Source organism: Cnephaeus nilssonii, assembly GCF_951640355.1.
Source record: "Cnephaeus nilssonii genome assembly, chromosome: X".
In the NCBI taxonomy this organism is placed as follows: domain Eukaryota; kingdom Metazoa; phylum Chordata; class Mammalia; order Chiroptera; family Vespertilionidae; genus Cnephaeus; species Cnephaeus nilssonii.
Window position 1 is genome coordinate 78,970,872 of NC_137071.1, and position 20,023 is coordinate 78,990,894.

Sequence of the window (20,023 nt, forward strand, 5' to 3'; positions counted from 1 at the left end):
GGCTTGCAGCCCCAAGACTAAGTGTTTCAGCAAGCAAAATGGAAATGGAAATCACCTTTTCTGATACATCTTCAAAATTCACACAGCATCACACTCACAGATACTATGGGGTACCAGTGAGGTTGCAAGTACAAGAATTCTAAAATTTGTATGAAACCACAAGAGACCTCAACTAGCCAAAGCAACCTTGAGAAAAAAGGTAGAGTTGGAGGCATCACATGTCCTGATTTCAAACTATATTATAAATCTATAATAATCAAAATAGTATGACACTGACATAAAAACAGATACATAGACTAATGAAACAGAATAGACTAACAGAACATAATAATAAATTCATTATTTATTCATTATTCATTATTAGTAAACTAATCATTGGCAAAAACACCAATATCACATAATGGGAAAACAATAGTCTCTTCAATAAATTATATTGGATAAACTGGATATCCACATACATAAGAATAAAACTGGACCCCTTCCTTACATAAATCACAAAAATTAACTCCAAATCAACTGAGGACTTAAATGTAAGACCTAAAACCATAAAACTTCTATAATAAAGCATAAGGAAAAGCTCCTTGACATTGGTCTTGGAAATAATTTCCTTTTTGATATGATACTGAAAGCAGAGGCAACAAAAGCAAAAATAGACAAGTGATATTGCATCAAACTAAAAAGCTTTTGCACAACAAAGGAAACAATAGAGTGAAGAGACCACCTATGGAATGGAAGAAAACATTTGCAAACCATATATCTGATAAGTGTTAATAGTCAAATTATAGAAGGGGCCCGGGCCGGTTTGGCTCAGTGGATAGAGCGTCGGCCTGTGGACTCAAGGGTCCCGGGTTCGATTCCGGTCAAAGGCATGTATCTGGGTTGTGGGCACATCCCCAGTAGGGGGTGTGCAGGAGGCAGCTGATCGATGTTTCTCTCTCATCGATGTTTCTAGCTCTCTATCCTTCTCCCTTCCTCTCTGTAGAAAATCAATAAAAATATATATTTAAAAAAATTATAGAAGGGACTCATACAACTCAGTGACAAAAACAAAACAAACAAACAAACAAAACACAACAAACCACCAAAATCACAAAACAAGCATAACCAAATAATCTGATTTTAAAATGGGCAAAGGACCTGAATAGACATTTTCCAAAAGAAGACATGGCCAAGGAGTAGATGAAAAGATGTTCAATATCACTAATCATAAGATAAATGCAAATCAAAACCCCAATGAGATATCACATGAAACCTGTTAGGATGGCTAAAGAAGAAAGAAAATCAAACAAAAGAAGGTAACAAATGTTGGTGACAATGTGAAGAAATTGAAGCCCTCACACACTGTTGATAGGAATGTAAATTGTGCACCTTCTATGGTAAACAATATGAAGTTTCCTCAAAAAAGTATATAGCAATCTCACTTCTAGGCATTTATCCAAAAGATTGAAATTAGTGTCTTAAATAGATATTTGCACTCCTGTATTCATTGCAACATTATTCAAATTAGCAAAATGTGGAGAAAATCTAAATGTCTATTGATGGATAAATGGGATACACATACAATGAAATATTACTCAGCCTTTGAAAAAGAAGGAAATCCTGCTATATGCAACATGGATTAACCTTGAGGGCATTATGTTAAGTAAAATAAGCCAGTCATATAAGGACAAATACTGCATGATCCCACTTACTTACATAAGGCATCTAAAACAGTCAAATTCGTAGAAGCAGAGAGTGGAATGGTATTGTCAGAGACTGGGGTAGAGTAGGAGGTGCTATTCAATTTAGCTACACAAGATGATTAAATTCCAAAGATCTGCTGTACACCATTGTGCCTATAATACTGTTTTGTAAACTTAAAATTTTGTTAAGAGGTTAGGTGTCAATGTTAGATGTTCTTATAACAATAAAAAAATTTCAGTGAGAGAGTTGGACTCTGTCCATTCTCGGCAAGCTTCATACCTCTAATATTATTTCCAGTTTTAGGTGTCTGGAATCACGTAGATCATTCTACATGAGTCTGTCTTATTTGAAATGGCTACTAGGAAAAAAAAATTACTTCTGAAGAGAAAGCTAATGGAAGCAAGAAAAATAATGGAACCTTCATTTCTTGTCTCTATTATTGTTTTTATGCCATTTCTACATACCTAGAATAAAGTCCCAAATATTAGTTCTAAGTATAGCCTTCTCAGTTCTTCTTATGACTAGTCTAAGAATTAAATTGACATGAGAGAGATTAATAGCAGAAAGTCAATTTAGTTACATATGCACAGAGGTCTCATAGATATTGGACCTCCAAAATGGCCAAAGGAGGCTGTTTACATACCATTTTTGGACAAAAAATTATTGATGAAAATTGGACAAAAAAGGAGCTTGTGTTTGGGGTAGCAACCTAATGAAGAAGTAGCAAAGTTTGTTTATACAGTTATTTCAGCCTTGAATTCCATAACTTTGGTGATATGAATGTCTGCTATTGTCCTGATACAGGGAAGGAATATACTTTCACATGGGGTTTTTATTCCCCGCTTTCTTGGGGGAAAGATGCCAGGGTTAGTGTATTTTTTTATACAGGCTCTTTCTCAAATAACTTTAATTCAAAATAATCAATATATAATGTTTGCATATTTGGGGGCAGCCTGCCCTGAGCCAGCAAATAAACAGTTGCTCTTGGTTTTCTTGGCTGATGGAGTAGCACAATGTAGTAGCAAGAGCTTTATGCTCCTTCTTGGGAGCTATGTAAACCTCCATTTCATTGGGTTTAGCATTGTCTCCTCCTGCTAGTCTCCCTTTTGAGAAAAGAAACCTATAATGGTACTGAAGTATGATAGCAACCATACTTAGGAAAAACTGCTGTTTGAATTTTAACCCTGCTATTTTGGCGGCTGCACGCACTTACTTGCTTAAACAATAGGGTAGTTACCTCAGTCCCCAGATTGAGACCTGGAAACTCACAAAGGTTATTTTCCTGTGCCTGTGGACCAGAACCACAGAAGATTGATTCCCATTGACTCAGTAGCTCCAGGAGTTGAAACTGCAGATAACCTTTAAAGATTATTAACTTTCCTCAGTTCTGCTTCTTCATTCCAACGTCCAGCAGGATGTAGCTGGGAACCCCCCTGCGGGCTGTTCCCAGAATTTAGAACAAAGAAAAATTCTTGTGGTTTAGACCTTTAAAAGGACTGCCTACACCTGAAACGGCGCGGTCGTGAGGGTGGCCACCTGCGTGTGGTGCCCTCGCAGCCGTCCTGGCCAGTTTCAATAAATCCTTGCCTGCTTTTTTAAATCAATTAGCAGCCTCCGGTGGTCTTATTTTTGACTCCAGGGTTCTACCCCACAACAGGTACTTCCTTGTAAATAAATATATCTGGTCACTTTTTTTTTCTGGATGGCAAAGACAGTGATTTTGATATTCAGAGATTGGAAGTGGGAAGGGAAGGGTGCTGCACAGAGAGAGTTGAAGGGTGTCAGAAACAGATTTCACCTCCTTCACAATTTGATTTTTGCAGCTTGGTTCTGAGCATTGTTATGACTCAACCTCTCTGTGCTTGGCAAAGCTAAAACAAGAATAGTATCTATTTGGTACCAAATCAGAACAAGGAGTCCTTGGCTGAATGTCAGATTCAGGTATTTCTAACAGATTTTGAATGGAGTTATTAATTAGGTGTTTTGATAAACAAGAGCTTTATTAGAATAGCCAAAACATGCCTTTGAGTAAACTTTGATTCTTGGACATCTCTCATCTCGAACAATTCTATTTCTCGACCAAGTTGTTCATGGAAAAAAATGTCTCTGTTGTTGAACTTCAGATCTTGATTTGACAACCTTTACATGCTGATACATCAACATGACAAAAAAAAAGTCTTTCAGGCTACAAAGGAGATAATTTACCAGTATGAGTCAGTTTACCACAAAACCTCCAGTTGTTAACATATCAGGAAATTGTGCTGTGAATTTAAAAAAAAATTTTTTTTTTTGCTTTTGTTGCTGGGGAAATGGGCGATTAGCACAATTTTAAAATATAAAGAGTACTAATGCTGCTAATGGCGTGAAAGAAGCAATGATCACAAACAGCTGAAGAGGTAGAAAATTTGTTGTTGATTTGGATAAACAAAAAGCAGTTAGCCACTGTGTGAAAAAGCAAAGATGTCACATGGGGTAAAAGATGTCACATAGAGCTCTTGCTGAAAGTGATTCGTTTAAGGATAGCAGGGGGTGGTTTGATAAATTTAAGAAAAGAAGTGTTTGTTTATAGATTAAACAGTACATTATACATGTATATAAGAAAGGTTAAAACAGAGAATCATTTGGGGATCTGGAACTAATGAATTCAATTTACATTCTTTCTAATGAAAAAAAAATTGCTTTTAGAACAAAGCGCTTCTTGAACAGCCTCCCAGAATTAATTAAGTTCAGGAACCCAGGTTCCACTGCACATTGTTTCAAAACCGTTAATAGGCATATACATCTATTACAATAACCATGAATGTCAAGAATTTGGGTCAAAATTTACTGCCCAGACCGAAATTCCCTCTTTTCATCATCCTCTTCTGATCCTGTTATCTTCTCAGTTTCATGTTGGTTCTCAGTAGTTGCAGAAAATTTCTTGTCTCTCTTTGTTTATCATGCCTATCTCCTATTGTCAACACTTGATCTGTCCTATCCTGGGGAAAGAACCAATCTCTTCCTCTGCATTCCCTCAATGTTGAGATATTATTAGTAATTAATCATTTCTGACTTTAATGGAGAAAAACCTATAAGTGAAGTTGTTCCTTTTCTCTAATAATAATAGCTATCATTTATTGAGACTTGCTATGTCTCAGGCACCTGTATCACTCCATTTCATTCTCATACTTCCATACCTATTTCATAGGTGGATCATTGATATTGAATCATTCTCTAAGATTTTCCATGTAGGGCTGTCTGGATCCAGAGTGGCGCTTTAGCCCCCTGCCTCTTTTGCTTGATATCCATCTGCACACTCAGGATTACTCAAGCTGTTGTGTGAGAGACAGGTTTCCTCCCTTGGTGGCAAACAATGATTCTTTCTCATGACTTAGAGGACAAAGACCTAGCTTGTTGGGGAAACATTCACAAGATTATCAGCCTTTCTGTACCTTCATTTCAAATTATCCTTATAGTAGCTGCCAGCCGAATCAAAGAAATAATCATGTCTCTAAATTGGGGACTGAGGCCTAAAAGTCTTTAACTAACTTGTGAGTTGCACCTAAATGTATCAACTTAACTGAAATTATTTTTCAAAATCTCATTTATAATTAAAAATTTCAACTTAGTAAAGACACTAAACCATTTAATGCCAGCATGGAGATTAATAGATGAATTGGTAATTTCTTTCCAAGATGTAATTTAAAACAGAAAATTTGGCTTGGAAATCTGAGGACCTGTTTCCCAATTCTGGATCTGCCACTCACTAGCCTGTAATGTTAGGAAAATCCATGAAATCTGTTACTTTACCTATAGAATACAAATAATGATATTTTCCTAGCCCAATTCACAGAGATGGTATGGTAGGGATCCCATTATTAGGAAGTGCTTTGTAAATCCCCAAGTGCTCTACAAGTATAAGCCATTAGGCAAGATGAAGTGAAATGCTCAAAAGGTTACCAGGGAAAAGAAGACTTTCAGCAGGGCTCTAAGCAAGGGGTTCACCAAGGATTGACTCACAGGGAAAAGCTGTGCCTGTCAAAGTTGCTGTCCCTTATCTTAGTTTAAGGATTGCGGATCCAAATTGGGTTTTCAGCTGGATCCATGATGATCTTCAATTCTCTGACATCTAGGAAACCAGTGTTATTCTTATCTAGACTGAGTACCCCATTCCTAGAGGGGGAGTAGCATGTTGATTAAATGACTCCTTGATACCAGTGAAGCTGGGGTGGGGGTGTGGATAATGCTGGCTGGATAAGCAGACTAAAAAGTAGATAATTGACTGTATGCCACCTTGGTTACAAACACGGAGATTTTTCAATGGGATGAGAGACAGGAAAAAAGGAGGGATGTAATTGTGCATGAAGTTATGGGCACCTCAACTAGTGAAAGTCAAACCCAACTTAGAACAGAAATTGCCTTTCGGGTAGTCCAGGCAGCACTCATTCACGCAATACAATGTGATGGTGATAGTGACTGTCCTTGGTCTCCTTCTATTCTCCTTGGCTATAGCCTTTCCAGAGATATGTGCAGTTGCAAGCTACCAGTGCCCAGAAAGAAGATTGAGGGAAGGAGTGTGGATGTTAATGGCAGGCCTGGAGCTTTGGTACAGATCCCCTTCTCCCTGCCTTCGCTGCCTCACCTACAACCCCCATCCCCATGCAGGCACAGTCTAGCTTGAGAGACTGAAAGGGTTTCACTTCCGCTTGGCTGCAGGAACCACAAGTTCAGTCTAGGTCGGAATTGTGAAAATCATAGTCAAAATATACCCAGATGTTCTTTCACACCCAGACGCGTGCGCATCCCCCGGCCATGGGGCGCACGTGAGCCCACGCCCAGTGCACCCAGCCCTGCCTCACGCCAGAGAATCCTCAGCAGCTGCCACAGAAGCAGCCTCCTCCTCCTCCCTCTCCGTTTCCTCCTCCTCCTCCTCCTTCTACTGCCGCCCCGCCGCAGCCGCCGCCGCCGCCGCCGCCGCCGCCTCTGCCTCTGCTGCTGTGTCTCCTATCCCCTCATCCTCCTTCTTCCCCCAGTTCCTGTTCCTCCTCCCAGCCAGCGCCTCCTGCTTGGCGACATAGGGAAGAACCCTCAGCAGTGGCTCCCCCTCGCTGTAGCCACGAAGAGGCTGGAACAGGTCTGTATGGGGGACGCTTTGTTGCGGGCTGTTGGAGCGCCTGTGGCTCCAAGAGCCCCTGGGAGGGCACGGAGCAGACGGGAAGGTAAATTATTTTATGAGGTTTTGGTCTTTTTCAATGAATTGATGGGGTGCGATGGGGTGAAAAGGCGCTGGATCCCTTTGCCCGTTCGCTGTTCCTCTTGCTTCAAGGCGAGAAAACACCAAAGCTGCCCAGACTCCTGCTCCCCGCCCACCCTTAAAGCTCTCTTTCTTTGAGCCCCAGCCCCCTCGCATCCACTTCTCAGAGCTGAGCTTTCTCTTGTTCTTGAAGCTTATGATGGGGGCGGGGAGCGATAGATGGAGTCATCCAGCGGGGTACCTGGGTGCATGGGGCTTTGTTACATACAACAAAAACCAGTCCTCACCAGCTTACAGTTCAATGCTAGGCTGCGGTCTGATGGTGGTGTGGGGTGTGGGCTAGGCAGACTAGGGAAGTGAGAGGATGTGAGGTGGCACTCCCTCTTTGTGACAGGGCACACAAGAATGCAGTGGTGTGTGCCGCGGATATCATGAGCATTTTGTGTGGGATTCAGTGAGTGTATGTGTGTGTGTGTGGGAGTGTGTGTACGTGCTCCATGGGGCTGGGCTACTCTTGGCATTACATGTCCTTGGGTATCATCCCATGCCAAGTCAGATTGCAGTAATATGCAGGTGGATCAATTCCAACCTGTTCTGCCCTTCCAATGTGACGGAAATACCCCCAGCTGGGGCTCTTATTTAGAATATTATGGATGTGGACATTTCTAGTCAGATTGACCAAGTCTTAATAGACATCGTTATTGTTCCCCCAAAGATGCCCAACTTTCTTAGAAGGTTTCCCTCAGCCAGTGAGCATCCAAAGCTCTTACAGTGAAACCTGCAATAACCACCACCCTCTTTTAATCAGTGGATCCTCATTTCTTTTTTAAAATATGTTTTTATTGATTTGAGAGAGAGAGGGGAAGGGAGAGGGAGAGAGAGAAACATCGATGAGAGACAACTATCATTCATCAACTGCCTCACAGCATCCCCCCCCCCCCACACACACACTGAGGATAGATCCCACAACATGGCATGTTCCCTGACCAGGAATCAAACTGGCAACCTCTCAGTGCATGGGAAGATACTCAACCAGCCGAGCCACACAGGCCAGGGCCCTCATTTCTTCTTTAATGCAGTGATGCTAGTGGTGGGCTAGGATGTAGAGATGTATGTTTGGAGTAAAAGGAACATACTAAATGCAGCTTTGCATTAGTTGTGAATTTGGATTAGAGGTTGTGTTTTTTTCTTCTTGAACCATAAGGTGTGAATTGGTATGGCCATTATTTCTTAAATTAAAGAAAAAAGAGATCAATAAAAACTGAATGAAACTGCTAAACCCTCTCTGACTTTTTCTGTGGTTTTAATAAAGCATTGCTTTTTCAAGGTCCTAAAAAAACAGTTAAGGATAGTGATCATTCAAACAACCAACATTTATTAAATACCGCTATGTGCTCATAATAATTTTAAGTATTGGAAGTATGGAAATGAATAAAACATCTTCTCAGCTCTTAGAGAGTGCACAGTCTGGTAGGCAAGATAGATTGTGTAAACATATAATTATAGGAGAGTATGACAAGGGACAGGCAGGGTACTGTGAGAGAGCACAGAGAGGGATGCCTGGCTGGGGGTCAGGGGTATGATCAATAAAGGCTTCACTGGGGAAGAGGCATTTGGGTGAGTTTTGAGGAATTAATTCACCAGGTGGCTAAGTTGAAGGGACAGCATGTCTAAAGGCAGAGGAATCATCATTAAATAAGACTTTAGGACGTCCTCAGAAGTGTTACTGTCACATTCTCAACCAATTCAGAATGAATATCTCTGGACTGGGATGGTGATTAATTGTGAATACAAAAGGAGCCACTATTGGGTGGGGGGAAGTAGAGGAGGGTATAGGGGGGATAAATGGTGATATAAAGACACTTGAAGTGGTGAACACATAGTACAGTATACAGATGATGTGTTATAGAACTGTACACCTGAAACCTATATAAATTTATAATTTTATTAATCAATGTCACCCCAATAAATTCAATTTTAGAAATTAACTTAACTTAAAAAACAAAAAGAGCCAGTATTGCAGATTTATAAGGATCAGAACACATCCCCATCTTAAGAAATGTCTAGCTCATTTATTAATATTAGTGTGTTTTGATTTGAGCAAATATGGTATGTGTAAGTATGGATTTACAAGGCAAATGAACTTGATGGACAGTATTCACATTGCAGAGTTTGTTGCTTTACAAAAGGATTTATAATCATATCATCTTAAATAACAGTGCCTATCTGACCTTGACAGTGAATTTTTTATCCCCAGAATACATTTACACAGGATTTTTCATATAGCCAATGGGTTGTATACCAAAAAAAAAAAAAAAAAAAGTATACCTGTATTACAGTTTGTACAAAAGTAACCAATTTTAATAGAGGCATTTTCCCTCATGGTGTGAATGTTTAATAATAAATATTGTAATGAAACATGAAAATAATAGTAATGAATATTAAATCCATGTGTGTTCCTTTATCATTTGAATTGTATATAAAATACAAACGAACCAGCACAAGGTCTCCAGGGATTTTTTCATTTTAGGTACTTTTAGTAGTGTCACTGGTAATTAATGATAGCACAAGATTGTGTGCTGTATTTTAGTTTTGAAATAGATATATGATGAGTACTATAATACTCATATGATTAAGCCAGAACAGGGACACATTCTGAGTCTCCTCCTTTGTTGTTTTGTAGCTGATTGCATGGATTGATGAGTGGCACTGGAAATGAACCTAGGAGATGGATTTAAGAGCATAAGCTCTGAGGGTTTACACCAGCATCTTAAGCACCTCCTCCCTTAAATGAATACCAAAAATAGCCTTGGGTCCTGTTTGAAAGAAATTCCAGCAGAATTAGGTGAGCTTGAATTAACTTCCTCCCTACTCTGGCCAATGCCCTACTGCAGGGGAAATGATTGCCTGGGGTCCTTGGGTGCACCAAGGCCCTTTGTTTACTGGCTGTCAGTACCACAAGGTATCAGACAATATTTCTAAGAAACATTCTCACAGCTTGGACTGGAATAGAATTCATCTGTTTGCTATGCTGATACTTAGATCAGTCTAGTGCAGTGGTCGGCAAACCGCGGCTCGAGAGCCACATGCGGCTCTTTGGCCCCTAGAGTGTTCTAACGCCACTTCTTCAAAATAGACTAGCCCAGGCCGAAAACCGACTTCTGCGCATGGGCCACAAAGATTCAATCGCACTGTATGTGCGCTCCCGCACATGGTATTTTGTGGAAGAGCCACACTCAAGGAGCCAAAGAGCAGCATGTGGCTCGAGAGCTGTGGTTTGCCGACCACTGATCTAGTGGACAGACCAGTGCTTCTCAATGTGGGCTCCACAGGATTTTAAGTGTTACACACACACACACACACACACACACACACACACACACACACACACAGTTTTGTGGTCAAGTTTAATTTAGAGATTCTTAAACAGAAACATGTTTATTTTATGCAGGGCTTCTAAAAGTCGTTACTAGCTAATGTAAATTGTGACTCTTCAGGGGAATAGAATATGCAATATTTCAGAGATGTATTGGCCCACAGAACTTGGTGTTCCTACAAGCATTTGTTTGGACTGGTGTGGAGAATAACATTCTTTGGGCAATGATTGGCAAGAGAAATTCCTGCTGAGTTCAGAGGCTGGCAGTATCTTTCTGCGTAAACTTGATGACTCTGCTTCACCCCTCCAGGCTTTCCTTCCTCCATGTGTTAAACAGGCTGATAATAATCATTGCTCTCACCAACTGTGATGGTGTGATGACAACTAAGATACTATCTCTGCAAGTATTTTGAGCTCTTTAGAAGAAAGGCTCTATGTAAACTCAAAGTTATTATGAAAGGGAAGTGAAGAATTAAGGCAATTATTCTAATAATTCAGGCTAAAATCCTGTTTTTCTGCTGGGTTCTTGGACAGACTGCCTCAGTTCTCTGCTCTGCTTTGATTAGAAAGACCTATCCTCATTCAACCTTGGGTGACTCAGTTCTCTGGGCTTATTTCCTTACACATCCTGAAAATTTCAGTGTGGCCTTTAATTTCCTGGTCCAGAAGTATCATCAGTACAGCCTCAAGAAAAATCCCATCAATCAGAGCACCCCCTACTGACCAGAGAACCCCAGAGGTGGGAATTAAATTTAGTTGGGAAGTTGCTTTTATCTTTCAGATTCATTTTCTTTCAGAAGCAGTTCTAAAAGTCCATCCTGAAAGCTAGCTGCTACAGGGTTCATCTCCAGTGGCCCCATGCCCTATTTGGGCTGGAGCCTGGTTTGCAGAAGAGGTTTCTTGAGCACAATTTTGGGGTTCATTTTGCCAATAGGAAGGGGTGGTCATCTTTAAGGAACTTTAAAGACAAAATAAAAAGCACTCATGTGCTAATGACCCTTCCTGTTTCCCTTGACTCTTCATTAATTCCCTCAACCTTTATTCTTTACAAGGTGCCTTTTAAAAAAAGAATGGAGTTCTTGAGAATAATCCTTACAAACTGGGTTTGGCATAGAGACTGATGTACAGGTATTAGAGTTATTAGTTCTACAGTGCTCTGCACATGGGCCAGCCATTCTCTGCATGAAAGCAGCAAGCTTCATTTGCAGTAGGAAAGATTTAGACTAGCCACAGAGAAAACTGTATGATTTTAAGATTGTGACACTAAAAAGTGAGTGAAGTTATTCTCTGTTCTGAAAAGTTTATGGAAATTCCTGTCCAGTGGAGGAGAGTCATAGAATAGTAGAGCTGAAAGCGTCTTTTGAAGTTTACCTGGTGCAAATCATGTATTTGGATGAAGAAAATGAAGAAGTGAAGTGAATTGCCTAAGGTCACATAGCTACCACATGACAGGAAAGAAGTGATGCTAAAGCTTAAAACTGATACCTGCTATTATCTGCTGCCTCATAATGCTCTTTCTACTAAACCTACCTTCTTGTGTAGTTCAGGGGAGTATGGATGGGCTCATTCAGCGGGACTTGGAGGGCATGACCATGCCTGAATTGTGTCGAGTCTATGTGGCAGCTTGATCAGATGGACAGGTTTCTAGCAAAACCCTAAAACGCTATGGTTCCCCTCCACACACTCCATTCTTCTTGAGTATATGGTTGTCTGAGTCACCAAGCCAAACTGCCAGCAGGAAACTTGGAGTCTGGGTGTTCTGTCTAGAGATTCAGTGGGTAAATCAATCATCCAACTCCCTCTACCTTGGTGGTTATTAAATTTTCTGTGGACCAAGGACCTTGAAAATCCAGTGAAAGCTACTGATACACTACATTAAGAAAGGCTCACATCCACTAACATGTGCATGTAATTTTAGGGCCAACTATGGCTCCTACTCTGCTGGCTCTTGGTGTTGGTACACAGCTTAGGGTCACTTATAGATGCTCCCTAAGATTCTCAGAGCTGGGATTGTCAACCTTAACTTGGATGATATTTGAAATACTGGAATGAGCCTTGTGCCAAATAGATTGGGGGAGGAAGAGTTAGGGTGGAATTTCTTTAGGATCAAAGAGTGGGATTGAGTCCTGAACTATAGATGAAAACAGAAAAGGAATTGAAAATCACTTAGCCATGTCCCCTTCTCCCAACCTATGAAAGAGATGAGGGGATATGAGGATGGCAGAAGAAAGATGGGATATTTGGATGGATGTGAGAAAAAGATCATTCTACAGAGGGTGTCAATCATACCATAATTGCATATAATAAAGAGGTAATATGCAAATTGACCCTCACACACTTGCACAAGATGGCCACCCCCATGTGGTCAAAGATGGCCACCACAAGATGGCCGGCAGGGGTGGGTAGTTGTGGGTGATCAGGCCAATAAGGGAGGGCAGTTAGGGGCCACCAGGCCAGCAGGGGAGGGCAGTTGGAGGTGGTCCTGCAGGGGAGGGTAGTTGGGGGTGACCAGGCTGGCAGAGGAGGGCAGTTAGGAGCAAGCAGGCCTGCAGGGGAGGGAAGTTGGGGGTGACCAGGCCAGCAGGGGAGGGCAGTTAGGGGTGACCAGGCTGGCAGGGGAGGGCAGTTGGGGGCAATCGGGCTGGCAGGATAGCAGTTAGGCATTGATCAGGCTGACAGGGGAGTGGTTAGGGGGTGATCAGGCTGGCAGGCAGATGAGTGGTTGGGAGCCAGCAATCCTGGATTGTGAGAGGGATGTCCAACTGCTGGTTTAGGCCTGATTCCACAGATTGGAGAGGTTGCAGGCTGGGCTGAAGGACATCCCCCCCACCCAGTGCACGGATTTCATGCACCAGGCCTCTAGTAATTGCATAAGATGAAACTCTTCTAAAAATTTGACAACCTTCTACATCTTTCCAGCATTCCTTCTCCTAGTTCAAGTTCTAAACAGCAACAGCTCATGGTTTTGGGTATTAGAAATTGTCTTAGATGCTGGAACACCATGTCCTTGAAGAGGACATTTTTAGAGGCTGAGAGTGGGAGCTGAACATTGTGGGGGAACGGCACAGTTTGCCTCATTTCTCATTTAAAAAAAGCATTTTCATAATCAAAATAATATATGCTTATGCTTGTAAAAATAGAAATATGAAGTACAATGTTCTGAGACTCTCTGCCAGTGATCCCCCACTATGTTCACAGTTTGGTATGTATCATTTTGTGCATGTTTTATGAATATTCATATATTCATATTCATCCTACCTAATAAAAGAGTAATATTCAAATTAACCATCACTCCGCTATACCCACCAGCCATGCCCACCAGCCACGCCCATCAGCCAATCAGAGCGAGTATGCAAATAAACCCAACCAAGATGGCTACAGCCACAGAGAGCAGGAGGGAGGCTTGGGTTTCCCAGGCAATGGAGGAAGCCAAGCTTTCCGCCTGCCCTTGCCAGCCTAAGCCTCCACTCAAGGCTACAAAGTTTCAATTATAGAAGGTAAACAAATTCAAACAAAAATGGCGGCAGCCACGGAGCTGGAAAGAGGGGAAGGCTAGGGTTGCCCCTGGAAATGGAAGAAGCAAAGCTTTCTGCACACCCTGGCTGGCCCAGGCCTCCACTTAAGGCTACAAAGTTCCAATTATAGAAGATACATAAACCCCTAAAGAAATGGCTGCCGGCCATAGAGCAAGCAGGAGGCTTGGCTCCGCTCCAGGCTACAAAGTTTCAATTGTAGAAGGTAAATAAATTCCAGTTACCAGGGCCTCTGCTTGGGTTGCCAGGGGGCGTGCCTGGCCTGCAAACCACCACATGCCCCTCGCTCAGGCCGTCCCACGCCCCAAGGGAACCCCCACCCTGATCCGGGACACCCTTCAGGGCAAACCAGCTGGCCCCTACACGTGTACCAGGCCTCTATCCTATCTAATAAAAGAGTGATATGCAGATTGACCATCACTCCAACACACAATATGGCTGCCCCCATGTGGTCAAAGATCCTGCCCCTATGTGGACACAAGATGGCCACCACAAGATGGCCAGCAGGGGAGGGCAGTTGGGAGGGACCAGGCCTGCAAGGGAGGGCAGTTGGAGGTGATCAACCCTGCAGGGGAGGGCAGTTAGGGGTGACCAGGCCGGCAGAGGAGGGAAGTTGGGGGCAAACAGGCTGGCAGGGGAGCAGTGGTTAGGGGCAATCAGGAAGGCAGGCAGGCGAGCAGTTGGGAGCCAGCAGTCCTGGGTTGTGAGAGGGATGTCCGACTGCCCATTTAGGCCCAATCCCTCGAGGGGTCCCAGATTGGAGAGGGTGTAGGCTGGGCTGAGGGACACCCTGCCCCTACCCCCTGTGCATGAATTTTGTGCACTGGGCCTCTAATAGAATAATAAAAGGAGTGACCAATGCTTCACATACTGTTCTACAACATTGATTTTCATTTAACTATGTCAGAAGGTCTTTTTCTGCCAGTATACATCTGGTTATTTAATTTGAAAAAAATAGTTGCACAGTACACATACAATTGTGACAAAATTTCTTTAGTCCAAACTTTATTGATGAATTTTTACATTATTTCTAATTATTAAAATTACTAAATATTGGTGCAACATACCTCCTTTTACATGCATCTCTGCATACTTTTGCAAGTGTTTGTGTAGTATAAATTCACAGTAGCAAAATTGGTGGTTCAGAGTTTGGTTTGCCCATCTTTGATTTTTATAGACCCCCACAAGAAGACTACAGCAACTTACATTCTCACCAACAATGGCCATTTCTCCATGATCTTCCTCTCCAATTTCATATATTATTAAGCTTTTTAATCTTTGACAATATGATAACTGAAAAAAATCTCCTTTTTATTTACACTTTTTGAATATTAGTGGGGCTGAACATCTTTTCATGTGCTTATTGGCCATTTGTATGTCTTCTTCTGTGTTGCCATTTCATATTCTTTGCCTGTTTTTCTATTGAGTTGTTATTTCTTGTTTTGAGAACTGGGATCACTTTATGTATTTCAGATAGTACCTACTTAACTGTTATCTATGTTGCAAAAGTATTAAGCAGTTTATTATTTATCTTTTAATTTTGATTTTAGTGTCTTTCATTGTACAGAAATGTCTGAAATTTTTAAAAAATCATAATTGTCAATGTATGCCTTTATGAGCACTCAATGCCACGGTGAACAGCCTTGGAGTATATAATATGAATTTGGCTAATTATTTCCTTAACATAAATTCATAGGACTGCATTTGTTCAGTTATTTTTTTTTCTAGATATTGCCCAATTGCTCTCTAATGTGTTTTTACCAATTTACATTCCAATCAAAGTATATAAAAGTACATCCTGCTCCTCTTCTCAATATCTTCTTAAATTTCAGCTTTTGTTTCTTAAATCAAGTGTGAGGCAGGAATTCATACTTGACACCACAAAAGGATTGGAACAGAAATCCCTAATTGCACATAAAACACATGTAATACATGCTTTACCTTCAACTATTTAAGCAAATAAGCTTTTAAATTCATATCCAACTAGAACTGTGTCAAAAGCATTTTCCAACATCAAATCCCTCTAAATTCACTGTGAATTGAATGGTCATTTAGGGTAATTTCTGCTGGCAGCAGCCACTGCAGCAGACAATGGCAAACTAACTTTAGAGATATACCATGTAAGACATGGGATATCTTTTGGGATAAAGCTACTGATGCATCTTCATTGACCTCTGAGATCAGCTAGATTTGTTCCAGAATTTTCCAGAAGCTGAGTTTTGAGTAGAAGTCAGTTTCTATCCTACTTGACTTCCTGCAAAGAAGATGAGTTTGAGGCTCTCCCATGAGATGTTATTGTAACAGAAATAAACAGTGATGTCACCCTCTGCAAAGGGAATAGTAGCAAACAGGTATAGGGGTAGTTTTTCCCCTCACTCTGCCTGGGATTCTTGTATCTCTTTTCTGCTAACATCCAGATATGGTCAAGGGGAATTTAGTGTTTGCTTTAGGCCAAGAGTAGGGTCTGTGGATAAGGAGAAGATGGAAATCGGAGTTGTCTTTTGTGTGGTTTAGGAACTACCTTTGTCTGAAGAGAATCAGCAGCAACCTTAAAATCCCCTGGGGATGCAGAACAGTGGAGGAAGCATGAAAGAGTGGTGACAGTTGTTATCCATTTTACAGACACATGTGAAAAGAAGAAATGCTCTGAGAGTTGGACATTTCAGGAAAATACTCCTGAAATAGCCCCCACCCCAACACTTGTTAGCTAAAAATTTGGCAAATTCTCTTCCCTAGGGATGGATATAGGTGCCTTTTAAATGTAGCTTGTTCATGTGAGAGATTTCAGAATGCCCTTTGTACTTACCCATTGTTCACTTTACCTAGTTTGGTACTTACACAGCCCACCCCTGGGATGCCTATAAGCTATCAGAAGATGGGTGGATTATTGTACCCAAAGGAATAATTTGGATTATTTGAACTATTGACAATTATGATTTGTGGTTTTCCACTTACCTCAAAATTTTTGTATTTGGCAAACTAGAGGCCCAGTGCATGAAAATCCATGCACTGGAGGGGTCCCTCAGCCTGGCCTGCCCCCTCTCACAGTCTGGGAGCCCTCAGGGGCAGGAGGCAACCCAGCAATCAGGGGAAGGCGATGCCCCATCACACCTCTGCTGCTGCCACTGCCGGCAGCACAAACCTCAGGCGTCGCTGGTTACCTGAGCCTCGGGCAGCCCTGGGCAGCTGTGAGGCTTGCCTGCACCTCAGGCTGGCCCTGCAAGGCTGGGCAGCCGACATCTGAGGGTTGCCCACACCTCAGGCCAGCCCTGGGTGGCTGGGGGAATGACGGGACTGGGGGACTCCAGAGGCAGGTGTATTGAGCGGCCGAGCCCACTTGGGGGCGGGTCTGGCCTTGCTGCATGCTTGCTGCCCTGGCAGGGCTGAGGGGACTGGGCGCCGCCATCTTGTGGCTGTGGGTGCCACCATCTTTGAGGGTGTGGTAGTCAATTAGCATATTCCCTTCTTATTGGCTGTGGGTGCCACCATCTTTGAGGGTGGGTCAGTCAATTAGCATATTCCTTCCTTATTGGCTCTGGGCACCACTATCTTTGAGGGTGGGTCAATCAATTAGCATATTCCCTTCTTATTGGTAGTGGGTGCCACCATATTTGTGATGGTGTGAGGGTCAATTAGCATATTCCCTCTTTATTAGATAGCATGGCTTTAGAGTCTATCTAATATTTGGGTTTTGTTTTCTTTAAAGTTTTAGACTAGAATGAGGATATTTCACAGAGGAACTGGTAGCCAGATAATATAATTACTAATCTTTGCTACCTTGAAAAAAAAGGCTTTGGTTGTTATGCTAATGAATGTCCAATCTTTAAGCTAGGGTGTCTCTTCTTCAATACTGAATAATTTAAAACTGAAACATTATAGCCACAAATATGGTCAATACACAGAAATCATGTGGTACATTTCTCCTTATACATGGTTATAAAGGGAAAGACCATATTTTCTTTTTAAAACTATGTTTGGTGCTTTTAGTACAATCGGAGATTGTGATGTTTGGTTTTCTAATGAATTGTTCCACAAAGGTAGCATTGTTTTTTAACTCTGATTAGAACCAGGAGGGACATCTGCCTCCATACTTAAACTAGAAAGGAAAATCTCATTAAGAGGTAAAGCGATTTGGTAAATGGAGCTTACAGTGAATTGAGAGACAGAAGACCTGGGTTCCAGTTCTGGTTTTGCTACTAATTAGCTGTGTGACCTTGAACAAATGCTTAAATGTCTCGGAGCCCAAGACCTCTCATGTATAGAATGAGGACAGATTTAGGAATAGATTATACTGTAGTGCTTTCCATTTCAACAAAACATACTTGTCTCCAAAATCAAAGCTTGCTTTGTGACAGAATCACTTGGGATCACTTTAAAAAAATATGTTTGAATACCCACCTCAACCAACTGAATCTGGAGACTGCAAGAGTGGACCCAAGAAATCTGTTAACCAACTCCTTAGATGATTTACAGAAGGCTGTAACACACCCACCCGTGGTGACTTTCAGTAGGCAAGACCCCCTGGGCTTTCTGACCTGAAGGAATGAAACCATTTTCTGAAGTGGTAAAGTCTCCAGTAGCTCTGGCTTAGACACTTATGATATGAGACCACATTTGAGAGGCTGGTTTTTTACCTAGTACCCTGGAGCTGGTTTTTGCAGAGGTAAGTGGAGAGGAGAGTGTTCTTTTAATAAGAGAAAGGCTAGGTCAGTGGTCGGCAAACTCATTAGTCAACAGAGCCAAATATCAACAGTACAACGATTGAAACTTCTTTTGAGAGCCAAATTTTTAAAACTTAAACTATATAGGTAGGTACATTGTTATTAACTTAATTAGGGTACGTGGTATTTTGTGGAAGAGCCACACTCAAGGGGCCAAAGAACCGCATGTGGCTCGTGAGCCGCGATTTGCCGACCACTGGGCTAGGTGAACAAACTGACCAGTTATTCAATAGTGAACATATTTCAGGCCCTTTAGCATTCAATATTTAGTAGAAACATTTCTAAGAAAGGACAAAGTGGTGTCCAGAACTCTCACCCTTTCTGCCCAAGTTCTTTGAATCCTGTTTGAAGTTTCTATGCCTCCTTTGATTTTTTTTTTAAACTTTACTCTGTTTCACTTCCCTTCATTAAACACACTATGTTGCAGTGGCTTTACTTATTTCATGGTATTTCAATAACTCAATTAAAAAAAAGAAAAAAATATATATATATTGATTTCAGAGAGGAAGGGAGAAGGACAGAGAGATAGAAACATCAATGATGAGAATCATTGATCAGCTGCCTACTGCACATACCCTACTAGGAATCAAACCCACAACCCAGGCAGGCATGTGCCCTTGACCAGAATTGAACCTGGGACCTTTCAGTCTTCAGGCTGACACTCTATCCATTGAGCCACACCAGCTAGGGTGAACACCCCAATTTTTATGCCCTAACCTCTCCCTAACACATCACACTTTAAAGACCTTCTCCCCACCTACCAGTCCCTCCCTTTGCCATATCACTGATTTGTTTTTCTTTAACCACTAGGGGCCCGGTGCACGAAATTCGTGCACTGGGGGAGAGGTCTCCTCAGCCAAGCCTGCCCCCTCTCACATACTGGGAGCCCTCAGGGGATGTCCTACTGATGGCTTAGGCCCACTTCTTATGGCAGTCTGGCCTCCCTTTGTGAGAGACAATCGGGCTGATCAGGGAAAGGCACCAGCCCCATCACCTCGCTGCTGGAGCCACTGCCAGTCACCACAGCCACCAAGGTGTTTTCATCAACACAAACTCCAGTCCCTTCACCAAGAAAAAATGACAACTTTCTTTAGGCATTTTAAAGATGTGTCTTTCATAGGATATGACATTTCTTTTTTTTTTTTTTATCCTCACCTGAGTATGTTTCCATTGACTTTTAGAGAATGTGAAAGAGAAAGGGAAAGACAGAGAGAAACATCAAAGTGAGAGGAATACTTTGATTGGTTGCCTCCTGCATGAGCCCTGACCTGGGCCCCAGCCAGGGAGGAGCCTGCAACTTAGGTACATGCCCTTGATCAGAATCTAACCTGGACACTGCAGTTGGCAAACCTAGGCATTATCCACTGAGCCAAACCGTGTAGGGCAGGTTATGACATTTCTTAGCCCTCCAGCAGTGGACCTTTGTTTTTTTTCCCCAGGAGTGTGGTGGAAAAGCCCTAGATCACCATTTTGGATT

General features: G+C 41.9%; 1 protein-coding gene across 1 annotated transcript in view; it reads left to right on the forward strand.

The window, feature by feature from the left end:
* The first annotated feature begins 6,643 nt into the window (after positions 1–6,643).
* Positions 6,644–20,023, forward strand: part of PAK3 (p21 (RAC1) activated kinase 3) — a 411,616-nt gene continuing 398,236 nt past the window's right edge. Inside the window, exon 1 of the mRNA XM_079765689.1 lies at positions 6,644–6,796. The gene's annotated coding sequence lies outside the window, so the exon portion shown is untranslated. The remainder of the gene's footprint in view (positions 6,797–20,023) is intronic.